This window comes from Suncus etruscus, chromosome 9 (genome assembly GCF_024139225.1).
Source record: "Suncus etruscus isolate mSunEtr1 chromosome 9, mSunEtr1.pri.cur, whole genome shotgun sequence".
Lineage (NCBI taxonomy): Eukaryota > Metazoa > Chordata > Mammalia > Eulipotyphla > Soricidae > Suncus > Suncus etruscus.
In genome coordinates this window covers 75,607,054-75,614,807 of record NC_064856.1, presented here as the reverse complement: position 1 = coordinate 75,614,807, position 7,754 = coordinate 75,607,054, and the positions used below count along the sequence as shown (strand labels likewise).

Genomic DNA, 7,754 nt, shown 5'->3' with positions numbered 1-7,754 from the left:
GTCACCCTGCAAGGCAAACACCCTACCCACTGTGCTATTCCTTGGTTCCCAAATATTGACTTTTTAAATAGAATGTTCTTTTTTCAACAACTCTACCAAGCATCTAAATCTGTATTTGTTAATGAACAAAAATTATATTTCTTCACTATAAGAATGTTTGAGGTAAAAGTGATAAAATATAATATTTATTCCAATAGATTGAGAAAATTTGTACAATATGTATTGTCGTTGTATTCCTTGGATCATCCTTGAGCAAGGGCCATACTAATCTTCTCTGTATCATTCCAATTTTAGTATATGTGCTGCCAAAGCAAGCACTGTCTTTGTGGAAAAACTTTTTGTTCAATACACTTCATTGATATTTGTTAATTATAATAAATCACTTCATTAATAATTGTGTTTATTTATATCACAGATATAATGCTGTATACTCTGGTGATACAAAACAGATACTTCGTTCTTGGTACAATAACAATTTCATGGGAAGAATGTTATATTACTCCTGGGAGGTCTGTAGATATGAAGTGTACTGGATTATTATGCATATCCCCATCCTGAAGTTTATATCTTTGGCTTATATTTTGCCATAATTATATGGTTAATAAAAAGATAATTAACTATGCAAACACACTGAAATTATAACTATATTCCATAAGCCTACAGAAAAGTGTGAGATGGGTTCTCTCTACTAAGCTAAAATTTCTATAAAATCATTACGTAATTCTGAAGTAAATTTTTGAAACAACTCTTTTATATACTGTAATATCAAGTATTTCATCATTACAAAAATGTATAAGCATTTCCTTGTATATTTTTCTCACAATTTTGCTACAAATTGTTAGACATAATATGAGTATAGTTTTTGCTCAAAGCAGATTATTATAGAAAAATATTAATAGGTTCTCACTATGAGGAGTAACCCCTGGGAATTCCTAACTAGAGCTGAAAAGCATAGCTAAAGTACTAAATAGTAGAACTAAAGAAATGAAGATCATGTGAGAGAGAAAGAGTGAGAGAGAGTAGTATGCTGGGCATTAATATCAATATATGAATATTTTAGAGAACTATTTTAAATATTTATCATATGTATTTGAGGTACTCACAGTAGTGAAATTAAAGTGGCTTAAATTAATCTGTAAAAATAAAAAGAATAGACTACATTAATAGGATAACTTAGAAACGGTTCTAATTATTTTATTGATAAATCACATTTAATTTTGACAATAAATTATTTGGTAAATATTAATCTTTTTCCATTATTAGGATGTGAAATATCAGATGCAAACTATGTACTTACACACGTTCATAAAATATAACCATCGCAATTAATTTATTAATATAACATTTATTTCATATAACATAATAAATCCTTTTTCCCATGGTTCTCTTATGCTGTATAGTAGTCATAATTTAATAGACAACATCAGGTATATTAGTTTAAAATGATTGTGCTTTCAATTTCTTCATAATGTAACCTTTCCTTTCCTAAAGTAAATGAATAAAATTTGTAATTTTTTGTGCTATCTTAATTTCTACTTCTGTTAAGACATTGCTGGATAAATTTCCTAGGAATATAATATAAAGTGGTCACTAGTATGCATAGCAACTTCCTTTCCATAATATTTTGTATCACTTTGAATATAAAACATAGGGGTTTATTTTTAGTGAAAAATACAACTTTTCAAATATTATATATCAATATTTATTTTTACAAAGTTTTATTACAATAATAATAATAATAAAGTATTTATTATAAAAATTTATTAATTCTTCAGTCATTTGATGAGCATCATCTAAGTGACTAGGTATAAAATGTTTAAGAGGAGCCAGATTAGGGAATTTGCCTTGAACATTTATGACAACCATTTAATCTTCACCACCCAAGGCCTAGCCATGAGTGAGCAGAGAGCCAGAAGTAACCCCCGAGAACTTGCTTAAACCCCCTTCTCTCTGCAAATTTAAAGAGCACAATATATTTGAAGTGATAGTTAAATCATCTAAAAATTAGTCAAGCATAATAAAATATACTTTTTCCTTGACCACAACTTTTGAAATATATATATATATATATATATATATATATATATATATATATATATATATATATATATATATAAATCTTTTCATTTATAGCACACATTACATAAGCCTTCACCTAATGGCATAACCCATCTCAATATTCTCAGAAGAAATATATTAATAGATTACCAAAATAAAGGTGAGCATAAAAGAAAATGACAAATTCTTTTGGATAAGAAGATATGTGATTTGATAAAGAATTATAGACCCTTGCCCTAAATTATCCTACTAATGTAATAATAGCAATACTAAGAGATAGAGTATCTAAAGAGAAAAGACAAAGGGTTGATGAACTAATAGTATAATTTTATTTTCCTATAAATAAGAATACTTTTCTTTCACTTAAAATATAAAACAAATGATGCTAATGGTAACAATATCTAAACAAGTGGTAATTATTTTTTCTAAGTTTATATATTCTGATCTAATCTAGTCAAATTTTAATTAACTTCTATATAAGAAAAAATTAATTTTTTTATGAACAGGATATGGAATTCAGAGGTATGTCTTCAATAATTTAACACTATCATCTAAACAACAATGACAACAACAACATCAAACACATGAAATGAGACTGCATCAACTGATAATGCTTGGGGTTAAAAAAAGGCCTCTGGCTAAAATAAAAAAGCTACCTAACTGAACAAAATTTTTACACTGTATATCATATGAAGGGTTTATATCCAATATATAGAAATTGCACAATAATGTCTAACAATACAAAGTTAAATAGTCCAATCTGAAAGCTTCTTTTCCCAAAAATTTCATTAAAAAATTTCTGTAAATAATATGAAAATATCTTTATTGTCACTTATTGTTTAAATATGCAGAAGGGAAATCCAATAATATATGATCTCACATCAGTCAAGATTATTTTTTCGAGAAACACAGCACTCATGGGTATGCCAAAGCAACCTTCTTCACTTTTGGTAGATATGTTGTTTAGCTTATTTTCCATGAAAAACGGTGTTGAAACTGCTTTAAACAAACAAACAAACCCATAAAAAGTTTCCATATGATTCAGATATTTTATTCTTTTTTTCGTACCCCTGATATTTTATTCATTTTTTTGGAGGGGGGGTCACTCCCGGCAGTGCTCAGGGGTTACTCCTGGCTCTATCTCAAAATCGCTCCTGGCAGGCTTGGGGGACCATATGGGATACCGGGATTTGAACCACAATCCTTCTGCATGCAAGGCAAACACCCTGCCTCCATGCTATCTCTCCGGCCCCAATAATTTATTTTTAATGTCTACCCCAAGGTCACAAATATTAATTTTAAAAGGCACTGCACAAATTGCTTAGGAGAACACTACTCAAGAATCAAAATACAGAATAACTCTACTACCCACTGTAGAGATGAATGAATAAAGCACATGTGATATACATAGAAAACAAACACTCAGACAACTGTACAAAAATATGAAATCCTCTTTCTGCAGCTAGGATGGAAATGTAGGGCACCATGAAGGTATAGAACATCAAAAGAAGAGGCAATAGAAAAAATGCTGATGACATCGTTTGTACTCTACTGAGAAATAACAGGTAATAGATAATTCAAATAATAACAAAACCTTGTCTTTGAACTAAGATTAACAAGAACTGATGAGAGATAGAAGAAATGGACTAAAAGAGACATTAAGTCATTGGTCGAAAGTCCTAGGCAATTAGGTTGTGGTGAGATAAAGTAACTTTGAGCATGAAAACCATAAAGTTAATAATTTTGTTCCGATCTTATCTAAACTATTGCTCCAGAATGTAGGATAACAGCAACTCGAAGGAGGATGTGGAGAATGAGAAGCCAGAGAAAAGGACCTTCACAGGCATACACAAAAGAGCAACTTTATTCTCACATTTAAGCTGTTATCATTATGCAAGGCTAACAGAATTTTGTTGCAAGCACAGATTGTCAAGAAGTAGGCTAGCGGCCAAGAAAAGGAAGTGTATTAGTTGCCATAGCAGTATTTTGCTACAATGGGTCAAGGCACAGATAAAGCATTCATTGTGCTGACACATTGCTCAAATGCAATTCTGAGTTGTTCTCTGACTTTTTGCTGCTCCTCACAAACTGTTATTTAAAAAGTGGGGACAGCAAATGCCTGCTTGTGGAGTTTTCAATATAATCCTTGTATATCATAGTATCCTGATCCATAGACAGTAATACCCTGAGCTTAGAGCCCTTCCTTACTGGCTAGAATGAATAATAGCAGTTGAGTACTAGCAACTGTGTCCCCCACCCCCCCTCATCACCAATTTTCTCTAAGTGAGTGTCTCACTCTGACTGAATAAACATTCATGTATAGTATGATTTAGCCCTTAATGTTAAGATACAGCTAACAGATATTAAGTCAAGGTAGTTACTTTTTATCTTATAAGGCTAGGCATCTGTATTCCATCCTTATATATGCCAAATTACCATTTCTAATAGATTTTATATGTTTGAGAAAGACAAATATTCTCAAGAATTAATAACTATTAAAATTATGATTAAATTCTGACTCAAAACAGAGTAGTAAAACAGAAATTCAATTATTGTCACAACAGATTTTCAGGGTAACAATTTTAGATGTACACAGTTTGTTTCCTAACTATACTATATTTAATTTTAGAAATATTAATGTTTGCTTTGTCCATTACATTAAAAACTGGAAAATTAAGTATTAGATATGTCATCAAAACTAAAATGTTTTATAATAAACATCTTATTGTATAAAAGTCAGCATTGGCCTTTTCTATTCTAGAGAAGCCCAAGTTTTCTCTCTCTCTCTCTCTCTCTCTCTCTCTCTCATCTCTCTCTATTTATTTGTTTTTGGGTCACATACATCTGAACTTAGGCTCCTGACAGTCTTGGGGAAATCAAACCTAGGTTTGCCACATTTAAGGCAAACACCCTACGTACTGTGCTATCTCTCAGGCCCTATTAGCTTCTCTCTTGAACATCTATTTTTATCTTTTTTCAATGTCTATAAGTAAATCTTTTTCAATAAAAATAGTTTTGTTTAAAAAAAAAGTCAGTCTTGGAGGAAAACATCATTCTCAAATGCAGTATTTTCTTACGTATCTATCATAGTTCAAATATGATGGTGGCTGAAATGGCAGCAATAGCTCTGAAGTATATTTTTAAATACAATATTTATTAACTTAATATCAACATTTATATTTATAATGACAATTTATAAATTGTAACTAACTTCATTTTCATATCTTCACAGTAATAAAAAATTCTAGAACTGGTTCAGTTTACTTAAATATCGGGTACATTTTTAGTGCTCTACATTAGTGTTTTATTTTATATAATATGAAGCTATTAATAGTTTTCTACATTGCTAGCAACTGCAGGAAAACCATGACAAACACAAAGGAATGGAATCTTCCCAATGAGGCAATGTGAAAAGACTCATAACAGTCGATTCAATATTCAGGAACAGTTTCTTTTCTAGAGGAAATAAATGGAACAAGTAATAAAGATTTCTAAAAATGTTTCATGAGGAGAAAATTTTCATGAGGAGAAATATAATGCCAGTCTGAATGGATTTAGTTATCTGTTTAATCAGTTCTCCTGCACAGTGTGATATCTAAAATGTTATATTGTGTCTAAGCAACTGAATAACGGTAACCTCTTCCTATGAGTTTTAATTCAGTGTAAGTCTTGCAATGGACTCTTCAAAAGCCATTTTAGCCAGTGCAGGTCTACTCTGGGTTATTTTTTTTATTATTATTTAAAGAAACTGCATCACATAGTTGGCATAGTTGACCATAATACATTTGCTTCCGGATAAGTGAAAGCAAAGGTATAGAAAAACAATAGAATTAACATTTTTTAAAAAGAAAGAGAAGACAATGTTTTAAAAGATAAAAAGTAAAAAGCATATAGGAGCAAGCATATTTGTGAAAATTATTTTATCTTAAATGAAGTCATTAATACAAAGAAAGGTCTAGAGGGTTTAGTAATCTCTTGCTGTTAGTTATCCATTCTGTTAACTTGGTGTGATCCTGTAGAGATGGCAGCATTAAACAAATAATGTTGTCCATTCAAATAATGTCCAAATAAATAATGTTGTCAAATTCAAAACACTACTAATAATGTTACTTTTAGAGGTGTGTACAGAGCTGACAGGAGTCCTGAAAGGAGGAAGATATGGGGGCAAGGTACATGCAAACACTGCAATAACCCATGGTGATATCAGGCCATAAAATGGCATATCAACTTTTGTCAGATAGATGTCCCTGTAGAGAGGTAGGGCCATCATGATGTTATAGTGATTCTGGGTGATGTAGGCAGTAGAAGTTCTTTCAGTAAGGTGGGGGTTTGACCCACTCTCTCCTCCACATATGCAGTTTTCTGATGTGTAGGCTGGTGCACTCATGATCTTTTATGATTAAGTTTACATCTCATTCAAGAAAAAAGCGAGTCTATGGATCTGGCCTGGTTTGAATATGGCAACCACATTTATGGATGAAGCTATAGCTACCAGGAATGCCAGTATTTACTATAAACATGCACTTAGGCATTAAGAATGTTGGGTAAAAAAAAAGTCTATATTTAGTAATTTGAGAAAAAAAAATGCCATGCTGCTTTTTAAAATCTTCTGCCACCTTTTATATTTGGTCATCAAAGTATGAGTTTCCAAAATTTACAAATTTATTAAACACTTATTTCAAATATTTTATTTCTTTTGTTTTTGTGGAACACCTGGTGATGCTTGGGATTTACTCTTATATCTACACTCTGATATCACTTCTCAATAGGCTCAGAAGCCCATATACAGTTCTGGAAATTGATCCTGGTTAGTCAACATGCAAAATTAGAAACTTTAATGATATAAAATCACCTTGGTCTATATGTACCCAGATCATAAATTTGTTGGTAAAGTATTATATTGTCAAAACAACTAAGTCAGAGAGTAAGGTTTTATATATGAAATTGGAGATTATTTTCTTTAACTTGCTGAAGTTGCAAATGGTAATTATAAAAAACAAAAATAGATAAAACCCAAGGAAATTATGAAGCAAAAAAGCTTGATAAGCTTTTGATATCAGCATGAAAGAAGTACAACCTACCTTTCTGATCCTACTGGGACTTGCTCTGAATGTTTACTATGTTATTGTAAGCTTCCTAATAACCGAAATTTTTTTCTTGAATAAGATGAAAATCAAGCCATAAAAGACCATGGGTACACCAGCATAGACAGCAGAGAGCTGACAATCTCAAGAAGAGAGGCAGATCATTCCTGTTGGCTCCTTAATTATGGAATCTTAACGTGAGGAATAAAGATTATACTAAAAAATTTAATAGTATAAGTGAGGTTATTTATTAAAATTATAGTGTTTTTGACTTACAAATTCTTCATTGACATTCTAAATTATGCTGAATTTTAAGATGATAGAGTGATATCTATTTAACATATAAAACATAAGGAGATAGAACTTTAATAAATTTCTATATCGTAGAATTTACGACACTCTCATTAAGTTGTTTAAGAATATCTTATAATGCATAGAAATGAAAATAAATATGAAAGTTATCAACCTTTAAGAAGCTGTTGATGCTAGACTCTTTAAAATAATAATTATAAGGACATATAAAATAAAGTATGTAAATGTTTACTTTCTAATGAAATACTGAAAAGACCTTTCAATAATTTCCAATCATATTTTGTTTCATATACTATAATA

General features: G+C 30.6%; 1 non-coding gene across 1 annotated transcript; it reads right to left on the bottom strand.

The window, feature by feature from the left end:
- Window positions 1–211: 211 nt before the first annotated feature.
- Window positions 212–318, bottom strand: LOC126019907 (U6 spliceosomal RNA). Its single transcript, XR_007499517.1, has one exon. It is a non-coding gene; the product is annotated as a U6 spliceosomal RNA (small nuclear RNA).
- Between the last annotated feature and the right edge of the window lie 7,436 nt (window positions 319–7,754).